This window comes from Theobroma cacao, chromosome 4 (genome assembly GCF_000208745.1).
Source record: "Theobroma cacao cultivar B97-61/B2 chromosome 4, Criollo_cocoa_genome_V2, whole genome shotgun sequence".
Lineage (NCBI taxonomy): Eukaryota > Viridiplantae > Streptophyta > Magnoliopsida > Malvales > Malvaceae > Theobroma > Theobroma cacao.
This window is the reverse complement of record NC_030853.1, coordinates 14,955,845-14,967,959: the sequence shown is the minus strand read 5'-3', so window position 1 is coordinate 14,967,959 and position 12,115 is coordinate 14,955,845. Positions and strand designations below refer to the sequence as shown.

General features: G+C 32.0%; 2 long non-coding RNA genes across 2 annotated transcripts; both read left to right on the top strand.

The window, feature by feature from the left end:
• On the top strand, positions 4,757 to 6,128 carry LOC108661741. Its single transcript, XR_001927519.1, has 3 exons — positions 4,757 to 4,873; positions 5,103 to 5,178; positions 5,954 to 6,128. It is a non-coding gene; the product is annotated as an uncharacterized LOC108661741 (long non-coding RNA).
• LOC108661527 lies at positions 7,221 to 9,356 on the top strand. The gene is made up of 3 exons (XR_001927373.1): positions 7,221 to 7,324; positions 7,629 to 7,709; positions 9,062 to 9,356. It is a non-coding gene; the product is annotated as an uncharacterized LOC108661527 (long non-coding RNA).

The following is a 12,115-nucleotide window of genomic DNA, read 5'->3' as shown; positions in this document are numbered from 1 at the left end:
GACGGGAATTATTCGTCGAATTTGCGAAGGCGAGTTTCTCGGATAATTCCCTAGGTGAGAGAATATCCCGAGTCCCACCAGTATGATGGGCGGATTCGGAAAATATCCTCGATAAAAGGTTATTTGTCCGGCATTTTTATCTCACGCCATGCATTTCATCTCGCCACTCATTTGCGTTCCATTTTAGGTTAAATAATAAAAATAATAATTAAGGAAATCTAGTGAAATTAAAAATTAAAGCCCAATAGGATAATCTAAAAATGGTACCGTTCATGGAACGGGCGTCCAAGGGGTGCTAATCCTTCCCCGGGCATAACCGTACTCCCGAACCTAGATCCAGAAAATTGTAGACCGGTTTAAGGTTCTCTTCGGTGGGCTTAAAATTAATTTAAGTTTGCATCGATTAGAATCGAGTCAATAGGTGGCCAATCACACCTAATAAAAAAAAGGATTGGTGGCGACTCCTAGTTTAATTTTTTAGTGAGTTTTCACATTCACGTCTAGCGGTCGGGTTCCCGGACCCGCACGTTACGACAGTTGCAATACTTTAGTTTTACTATGTAAACAAATATTAGTTTTGATATAAACGAAAATTTAAGATTTTTGAACTCAATGTATTTAATTGTGATGTCATGACTTAAAGTCAAAATTTAATGGCTATGCTTATTGTTAAATTCAAGTTATAAATATATATGGTTCAAACATTAATACGGTTCAGTAAAAGAGTACAATGAGTTATTGAAAAATTTCTTTTAGGCTTGTTCGGGACTTGACGAGATCTCCCGGAGGTCTCGGACGTCGGTAGCGATCGAGGAGAGGTTGTTACAAGGTTAATAGGTGCTAGAGCCATAAATAAGTTACTGGTAATTATAATTTAAAGAAATTACGCAAGTAAAGAATAAAGGCAACTTTGGTAAAAATGTGTCAAGATATAAGTTAGTTGAATAAGGATTCATGATTGAAGGAAAAAGAGAAGTAGAAATGATGTACACTAAAAATATTGAGTTTGGATTGTTTCTAGGAAGTGCAAAAGTAAGGGTAGTGTACTGTGGTGGCATGTCGGAGGAAATAACGAGCGACCGATAAATAGAAATAGCTAGATACGCCTCCGAACTAATAGCAATGTGATATCCTGCTATCGTAAGGTGAGTGAACTTACATTTAAAAGGTTTTTGAACAAGAGCATTTGGGTTGAAGGAAATGCTAGAATATCTTTGATTGACTCTTTTAAAAATTATGCATGGGAACAAGCTTTTTTTTTTCACATGTGATACTTTTACGTGGTTAAATGTGTAATGTGCTGAGTTACACACTTGGAATACAATGTTGATTAGCCAATTGAATTGTGGCATGTGATGCATTGGGAATCTGGAAATGTCCTAAACTATTGGCATAATGATTAATGTTATTCTCCTTAAGAGTTGGACTATGCAACTATGTCTATGACTAGTAAAATAATGAACTATGTGAGATATAGTACTATGCAAAGATTCTTGTTACATGTTATTATGTGTGCTATTCTTTGAAATATAATGTTGATTGATTAATGTAACCGCGCGTGTGCGGTGTGGGAGTGCACATGCCGGTGATGATGGGTGATTCCAGCTATGTGCAGTGTGGGAGTGCACATGAGCTGATGACCGATGGGTGATGATTCCAACCATGTGCAGTGTGGGAGTGCACATGAGCTGATGATCGAAGGATGATGATTCCAGTTATGTGCGGTGTGGGAGTGCACATGAGCTGATGACCGGTGGTTGTATACATGTTTACACATACCATAGAAATGCTAGATAAAATATTATGTGATTGCATTGAATGTTGAAAGTTGAACTCCCAAAATGTTTTAAAATGAGTTGAAAAACAGCACGGCATCGAGTTTTGTTCATAATATACAAAATTGCATTGTTTTTAAATGAGTGCATCATGTTTTCAAAAAACTCTTCGTATCGTTTGCTTGTTCCCTTCTTATGTTCACTCACTGGGTTTATGCTCACTCTTTTTAACTTCATGTTTTCATATTCCAAGGTAGTTGGGACCTAGATTGAAGTGTCCATTTGTATTCACCATTTGGTAGGTACCATGGCATCTAGTAGCGGTGCCCATGCCTAGAGTCACTCTACTGATGTCAAGGTCTTTTGCATGTGTATATAGTTGCTTAAATGTAAATTGTGAGATTATTGTGCACTCTGTATGTTTGATTTGATTAACCATGTCATGTAGGGTTGATGAATGATATTTTGGAAACATTATATATATACATATATACATATATACATATGTATATATGTATATATGTATATATACACTTGGTTCTCACGGTTTAATTTCGAAAGAATATTTATTAAAAATTATGAGTTTTAGATCTTAAAGAAAAAGAGGCTTGCTTTGGCGTGGTGGGCTATGCCTATTGGGCCCTTGCGCCGGTCATGGCCTAGGAATTTGGCTGCAACAGTTATGCTTTAACCTTTAAAAGACAATGACTTTGTGAGGTTATACTTATTCCTCTCAAAAAAGCAAGTTTGTGTGAAGGTTATGCTTGCTCCTTGAAAAAACGTTTATTAGTGAATTTAAACTCCTTATGCTATCAAGGGAGAAGACGTAGGCAGCTAAGGTCGAACCTCTATAAAAATCTAGCTAAGTACTTTTTGATTTTCTGCATATTTACTTTCAACTCATACTTTGTTTTTGTTTCCACTGTAATATTTTAAAATATTCTCACTACTCTGTTTTAAATAGGGAATTTTCACTTGATAACCAATTCATTTCCTTCTTGGTTACTTTGCCTTAAGCTTATTTCATCTAACATAATACATGTAAGAAAATCCCTCTTGATGATTGAATCTAACCCTTCATTGATTTATATGTATATAATTACACACACACACACACACACACACATAGAAAATCAGTGTAAGTGCTTGTTGTTATAATTTCTCTATCCACGTAAGTATACGTATCGAATAGATAATATAATGGTAAGCAGAGTGTCGATCTCACAAAAAATTAATCTAAAATTTTACTAAATACTAAAATTAGAATAATTTAATCTTATCTAAATAATCAAAAATAGATAATTAATTAAACTAGAAATTAATTAACAAAAACTAAATAATAATTAAAAATCAAAGCAAGAATATAATTGGATAAAAAATCAATTTAAACAAGCCTAGGATTACAATATCTCTCGCACTTCATCTAAATCTTACCTCTCTTTCTTAACTCATTCCAATGGATTAAACTACTAACCCAGAGTCTTCAATTATTTATAAGGCTCTCTCGATACTCTTATAAAAATATCTATTTTAATCAAAACACTAGATCTCTATGTGTATTGAAATTAATACAGACTTATTAAGTTTAGGTTTTAATACTAGCTACATACGGCATATAGGTATATCTCAATCCTAAACACAAATTTATTCATCCAAGCAAATAAATGTGATCATATGCTATTCTAATTTTAGTCTACACTAAACTCCATTTCTCAAGTTATGCTTAAGTTTCTAGATCAATTTAATTGTTGGCTAGACAATTAAAAGTATTAAGAATAAATTGGGACAAACAATTCAATTCCATTGAAAATAAGAAAGAAAGAGATTAAAAATTTAGACTACATGTGAGTTCAATTGTAATCTTAGAAAAAGAAATTAGCTACTTATAATTGCAATAATAAATAAAAACATATGAAGTTTAGCCATCAAGAGTAACAAGAAAAATAAAAGCTAAGGAAGAAGAAAATATTCAAATATTGCAACCTTGATCTTCAATCTTCAGCTTCAACTTCTAACTTCTTAAATCTCTCTTAAGGATTGTCTTCTTACGGCTAACTTCTTCTCAAGATATCTATTTATACTCGAAATTTAAACTAATTTTTCCTAAATTAAACTACTTTAACCTAATGGCTCTTACTGCACCCGAACATTTAGCTCATTAGTTGATGTATAATCCTCTTGTCTAAAGAACAAGATTCGAATCTCCCTATAATACCCCATACTTTAATATGGTGGCTAATTGTGAAACCCCAACCTCCATAGATGTGTGACTAAAGGTAGACTATTGAGTGCATCAAATTTACATATTTAATAGGAGATTAAATACCTAATTAGTCTAAATTGGACTAGATTTAGGATTAAATTTAGGTATTTTTATTTATTTTATTAGTTTAGTTTAATTTATGTTTAAATGTTTATTTTGAGTTAATGATGCTAGTTTTACATTATTTATAATTATTTTATGTTTTTATAAGAGTAGGATCAAAAATAATTTCAATTGGTGAAGAAAAGTGCATAATTAACCGTTGCTCTATTTGCATATGTTTCAGTCTTTTAAGCATATCTCCCACTACAAAAGTCCAAATGACATGATTTTGGACCATTAGAAAGCTAAGAGGTAGATCTACAACTTTGGTGTTTACACTTTGCCCAGTTCTGATCGGAAAGTGGTCAAAATCTTTGTCAAAATGAAGGCACTGCACTAGAAGAACCAAAAAGGGGGCATTTTTGTAAATTATGTGAAACTTTGATTGACTTTAGGATAAATATCTCATTTCTTCCAAGACCTTCTCCTCACTTCCAGCAGCTTCTTCTTCTTCTTCCCATCCTTTTCCCTCACTAAACATTTTCCCCCTTCCATGGAAAAGAAACCTTAAAGCCTCCATAACTTTCTCGAATTAACTCTGATTCTCATGTTTTTGTACACTTTTTCATAGGGTTTTTCATACTCTTTCGCTTTTACACCTCAAGAACCCTCAAAAGCTCTTCCTCTATACTTTCTCTCACTAGTTGAACATTTTGAGAGAGAGAGAGAGAGATAGACTTTCCTTGATAGCTTGAAGAACTCTTGAAAAGAATTCCACTATAAAGCCACTAAGGTGAGTAATGAGTTAGATTTGATTTTTGAGTTGTTGATGATGGCCAATAATTAGGTTTATGGGTTGATTTATTGTTGAAGTTTATTTAATCATGTTTGGTGTGAACAATGACTACTTAAATGGTAATTAGAAGCTAGTTAGGAATAACTAGTAAAACTTGATTTAAGAAACAACTTTTAGAATAGTATTTATGTAAATTGAGTTAGTGTGATACTATTGTGTGTGATAGGTTCCAATGAGACTCCACATCTCCATTCGGAGCATTAGATGCAGTTAGAGTCAATCAAAGCATCAACAAAGACACTGTGAGTGAACTTGCATTAAAATGTTTTGGAATAAATGATTATATGCTTGATTGAACTACTTGAAATATTTTATTGGTTTTTCTTTAAAATTTGCATGGGAACAAGCACTTGATGAAACGTTTTTATGTTGTGAAATATGAATATGATGAACTCATGTGTTCCTATATTATGTGGATATGTGTGTTACGCTTTGAGTGATAATGTTGTATAATAGCTATAACCGTGCACGTGCGGTGTGGGAGTGCACGTGACTGTGCCGGTGGTGTGTGGTGTAGGGAGTGCACGTGACTGTGCCGGTGGTGTGTGGTGTAGGGAGTGCACATGATGATATTACCTTGTGTGTATAGGGAGTGCACATGATGATATTGCCTTGTGTGTGTAGGGAGTGCACATGAGTTGAGTAAGGCAGCGGTGGTGTACATGTATATATATATGTATATATGCTATAGACAAGTTATGAAAATAAAAATGTGATTGTACTATATGCTATAAAATGCCTTTTCGCTACAGCGAGAAACCCTCTGTTTTGCTTGTCTTGATTGGATATTTGATGTAGTTTTCACTCTTTTCAACTCCATTGTGGATTATAAATCCTTCACCTTAAGGGATTAAATAATCAATGGTTGAATTAAGGGCTTTACAAGAAATTAAACTAAATTGCATTGTTTTTAAAATAAGTGCATCATGTTTTCAAAATCTTTCCGTATCGTTTGCTTGTTCCCTTCCTAAGTTCACTCACTGAGTTTATACTCATTATTTCAACTTCATGTTTTAGTTTTCAAGTTCGAAGGTAGTTGGATTCCTAGGCCAAGGTGCTTCTTCTTATCTATTTTTCGGTAGGTCGCCTAGAGTCACTCCATTGACGGTTAAGGTCTTTGTATATGCACATATATATTTAATGTGAATTGTTAAGATACATTTGACAAACTATTTATGTATATTTTAATTTATGATGCTAGTGCGAGTATTTACTTGGGTTCTACGAATTGTCTTCGAAGAAATTAGCATTCGAACACTATTAAGTATAGATCTTAAAGAAATATGAATGATAGATGGACTAATGTACAAATTCATATAGGAAGGCTTGCTTGGGACTAGTGGGCTATGCCTATTGGGTCCTTGCGCCGGTCATGGCCCGAGATTGGCCTGTGACCCTCCCTTTCCTCAATTATTAAAAAAAAAAAACCTAATAGCTCTTAATATGGGCTTAGAATAAGTGTAGAGCCCATATAACTTAAGTTAGCTCGCAACCTTGCCTTTCTCACGTCAATTTCTTCGAAACTTCCTCTTCAACGTCGCGGCACTCACTTGGCTTCATGTCTTCTCTTGCCAACTGCTACACTCTGTCAACTTTCAATGCGTTTCTCCATTTTCAAAGTCGAATTGGGCAAAGTGATCAACATGAAAGTTATAGTTCTGTTAGCTTTCCAATGACCTAAGAATTGCATCATTTGGACATCTGGAGTGAAAGTTATGCTCAAAATATCGCAACATGTATGAAAAAGGCCTTGGCTCTTTAAATATCTTTTTTCACCAAATTGAGCCTTATTCTTTTAGTATCTTACAAAAATATAAAAATATTAAATAAATAATAATAAAATAAAATAATAAATATAAAATAAAAAAAAATAAAAATAAAATAAAAAAAANAATAGAATATATAAAATATATATAAATAATAATTAAAATAAAATAAATAAATATAAAATTAGCATAAAATAAAATAAATTATTAAAAATAAACTAACAAAAAATAACTAAAAATAAATAAATCTTAATCTAAACTCAAAAACTTAATAACTTTTCAAACAAAATTAAAACAAAATAATTTTATAAAATAAAATTTATCAGTGCATACATGTAATAAAAGCTCTTTTAATATAGTTATTTCAAAGACAGTTAATTCAATTAACTGATCTTCAAATTTTTTACCCGAATCAAACTAACAAAATTAATTTAACTAAATTTTTTAACTAATTTATTCAAATTAATTAAAATCATATTAATTAATTTGATAATTAATTTCTCTCTCTTCGCCCCACTTTCTCTTTTCTTATCTCGCCCGGCTGTTTTCTTCACTCTTTCACCTTTTCTCCTCATTTTCTTAAATTTCCAGCATCACCTTCCATATTCCAGACTTTATTAAGGTAATAAACCTTAAATTTTGGTCTTTAAAATCCTGAAATTTCATATTTAGATTTTCTCTCTCTAAAATTTCAACTCTCTTTCTCTTCTATGCTTGGGTTTAAATTGATTTTTCTTTTACAAGCTCACCAAGGTAAGTTAAAATGAAATTTGGGTGATTAAGACTATGGGTTTTCATTTTGGAAGAGATTTATGGGCTGAACTTAGGTTTAAGAAGAAATTTAGGTAGGGTTTGTTTGGGTAGTTCAATAATTCCGAAAATGTTGAGTTAAATTGTGTTTAATGGTGATTGTTGGCCAATTATAGGTTCTATTGAAGCTCCAAGACTCAATATTGAGTGAGGTCTTGGGGGATTGGAAGTGATATAAGAAAGGTGTCCTTTGTATTGTAAGTGGATTTGCATTTTAAAACAATTTTAATAGTTATATGCATAAATGTTTACTTACCAAATCTCTAATTGAAGTATTTTGTCTAAATGTTGATTTCAAATATGTGGTTATGAGAAATTTATGATTTTGAACCAAAACGTCTTTAAATGTGTTTCCTAATGATATTATGGTACGTATATATATGGATATCTATGCTATATTTTTTGAATGCATAGGGAACAAGCATTTTCAATGTTTTCTTACTTCAAATGAAATTGAAATGGAATGGTGTATGGGTCACATGATGATTGACCTTGAATATGTTAATTGCAAATGTGCTTGGTTTATGATAGAGTTAATGTTTGAGAATGTACTAGCAAATAGTGAATGTGTTGCTCATGTTTGAAATGTGAAAAGGTGTTCATTGCCAATATGGTATAATGTGCATGTTTGAATAATGTGCTTGATGATATTTGATCATGGACAACCATGTGTGAGGTGAAGGGCTCGTCTGTCATGGTATTGATAATGGTGGATAGCCATGTGCAAGGTGTAGGGTACATGTCTATCGTGATATTGTGGACAGCATGTGTGAGGTGAATGGCACATGTGTGTTGGGTTGATGATGATGTTGGCGGAGGATAGCCATGTGTGAGGTGAAGGGCACATGTCTATCATGATAATGTTGTTATGTGCTTGTTGAATGTGCTTTAATAAGGAAAGGTTTCCTAAGTATAGATTGAACCAATGACTATGTTCCTTACTTGAATTGTTTCAATGATTTGGAAGATTTGAGTGAATGATGTTTATGATGTTTACATTTCTTAATTGATGTTAGAATTATGAACTCTTGATTTTTAAAAGGCTTATTTCACTTGATTTGTGTCAAAAGTTTGTGGGTTTTAAGTAAGATATGTTTATTGAATGATTGAGTGTTAAAAATGTGTAATTTGGCAAGTCCAGAAGCATTTTAGACAAAAAAGATCGATCCCTGCAAGGGAGGGATCAATCCTCGGAATGCAGAATGCTGCCAGATACTCTTTGCCTCAAAAGGATCAATCCCTTCCTTAGAGGGATTGATCCCTGCAGTGAAATTTGTAAAATACTATGATTTTAAAACATTTTTCACTTGGATTTGTTTTGATACTTCAAAGTAAGTTTCCAATAGGTTTTAATACCTTTGAAATACTTCTAAATGACTTGTAAATGTATGGCTTACATGTATTATGCAATATATTAATTTATTTTAATATGCATATTTTAAATAAAGACATTGTTTATTCAAAAACTTGTGCTTTACCTTGTTCCCCTCCTACATCCATTCACTGAGTTATATATTCTTACGTTTCAAATTTATATTTTGGTTTTCAGATCCGTAACTTGTTGGATCATCACTCTTAGAGAGGTCTCCATCTATTCTCTTGGTAGGTTCCAGTTAAAGGCATCTGGTAGACATTGCTAAATACTTAGTGTCCACTCCATTATCTGTGTCAAATTATATTTTGTATTTGTGAGGTGTTGGAACAGACTATGATTTAGCTAAGGATTGACGTATGATTATAAATATATAAGTTGTGCATTCGATTTTCACTTTGAGACACGAATTATATATGATGAAATACATGTATATGAGTTGAAATATATACTCATTATAAAATGTTTATGATGTGTGTATGTTACTTATGATCATGAGACTTACTTGGGTCTAATTTGGCCTGCCTATTTAAGCCCTTATGTGGATCATGTCTTGGGATTGGGTCGTAATAATTTGGTATTTGGTAATATAGATTATATAGTAGAAAATAACAACAAAAAGGTAATGACTATTACAGATTTGACAATACGTGACTAATATATATATATATATATATAATTTTTTGATAAACTTTGTAAAAACAAATAAAATGATAAAAATATATAAAATAACGATTGAAATATCATTTAGTAACTTTCTTATAAACTAACAGTTGAGCCTAAACATTTAGTTAATTTTTTATCATTTATTTTTTTTCAGGTGCATTTTGTAGTTCGAAAGAAATAATATTTTCACACTTTGTACCCTTTGACTAAAAAAGGCAGAATTATCTAAACAAAATCCTTTGTTTTTCCATTCACACTTTTTCATCTTCCCACCACGTTTTTGGTCCCAATTCGATTCCATCCATAACTTTTCATGTTCCCGGTTTTGTCTGTCACCCAGAACCCATAATTTGAAACTGTGGCCCTTCCAAGGGCTAGCCCAGAAGGAATGTGGGAAGCCCTTGGAAATAGAAAGTCATAGTATTTGACCCAATCTTATTGGGGTGTTTGGCGAAATCATTGGGCTCACTTGAACTCCGGTATTGAGATTTCTTTTCTGTCTTTACATAAAATTTGATGAGGAGAGCCAAAACTAAAGAGATTTATAGGATTGCAAAACCTCACGAAGAGAGTCTGCTCCAGGCCAGGCCCTATAGGCTATAGAATCTTATCACAAGAAAGTCTCATAATTGCACTTATTTCACATCAACTGATATTAAAGATTAGTGATTGCAAAAATAACTTTTGGATAATCATTAAACACTAAAGATTAGTCCCATTCTTTACTTGATTAACTCAATTATGTTTATAGGTAACTCTAATAAGTGCAAAACGAAGTGATATGTTGCTTTAAAAAGCCACAAAGGTTATAAGATATGCATATAAAAGTTTATATACCATCTTTGACTAGACAATAAAAGATTGTGTCCGCTTCCTAAATTTGATCTTCTTCTTAATTTGCTTGGAAAAGCATCAAATTTATGGATTTTAAAACCCAAAGGGTCTCAATGATTCATAATTTTGTTTGAACACACAATATTTAGTCATCTTAGAATAAGATTCAATATCTTGTTTGTCCTTCAAATGTTCAAGTCAAGCAACTTAAGAAAATGGGTTGCTTCCAACAATGCCCAATTTTTTCTTTTTCCTTTGAAGACTTGTATCATGAAAAGTCTCCCAAAAAAAAACTAAGAATCTAGAAGAGTGAGTGATTTGACCAAAGTGTGGCATGGGTCAAAATCGGTGGGTCAGGGCAGGTCCTCTCTCAGTATCAAAAACATCAAACACCACAGGAACCCAGAGACGAGGCTTCAGAAGTATTGTTGTTGAAAAACCCAAGAAGAAACTTCCAAATTCATTTTTCTTGCTGGCATATATTTTTGACTTTTGTTCACGTAGATTTTTGTTTTCCTCCTTAAAAAAGCGTGTGGAACCTGTCCCCATTGGCCGACACGGTTTTAGGAGTGCGTATTTGTTTAAATAATAAATATTTGTGTTTCATTACTTAAAGAATTAAACTTCGATCGATTTCTTCAAAAGTTCTTTGTAAAGTTATTTAAACTATGAAAAACGTCTAATTGACAAGCCAAGAAAAAAAAATTAAATTAGGGGTTTTTTATTATTATTTTTTAAAGAATCACAGAACAAGGAGATGGAAATTCAAAACTCCTATGCTAACGTTGCGAGGCCAAAAGCTTTATCATTCAATCCGAAATTACTTGAGCCTATAGTCTTAATATTCGAACCATCATAATTGCTAGTTTAACATTCAGAGCTATGCTATCTGATCTCCTAGCCCAAACTTGACAGACAAGGAACTTAGACTAGCTTATTAGAGTAGTTATTCTCAAGGCAGATGGCAGCTGATCCTTACGATTCGAAAACATGTATTATTTTTATATAAATGAAAGTGAAGGTAACGATCTTCACTAAGAAGAAACAAAGTAGTTCACAAGTTTCCTCACTCTTCCTTCTGGATTATTTCTTCCCTTCTCTCCCCTCATCTGTTTTTAATATTTCTTCAATAAATAAATAAAAGTCATTATGTCTCGAGAAAGGATTTTACACATCAATTTTCATCTTAAATTTGACATGTGATTGTAGCTAGTCATTTTTTTAAAAAAATGGGAATTTAATCTTATACTTTTTAAGTAATAAGATTATGTACTAATTAATAAGTCAAATGTTCGAATGCATAGTTAATCCATTTTAATACATCAATTGTTTTTTTGAAATAATACTTTACTTTGTTTTTATATATTAGTAGTAAGGTTATAGTTATGGATTGAATAACTATATTCCATTTATAAATAATTGTTTCTTGATTTTGATGAAATTTTATGAAAAATATATCATGTGAGATCATTAATTAAAGATCAGTTTTCCTAAAGAATTAAAATGTTGGCTGCTTAAACTAAAAATGTCTTAATTATATTCCTTGCAATGACCTCTTCAGGGCCACACTCAATTTTAACGTTTTTTTAATTTATATCATTATTTATATTTATATTTTTTATACTATTTATTCATATATTTTAAGTTTCTATACATTTATTTTTTCAAATTTTTACTAACCATCAACCATATTCTTTTTCTTTTTTTTATGTCATATATGAGTTCCATCTT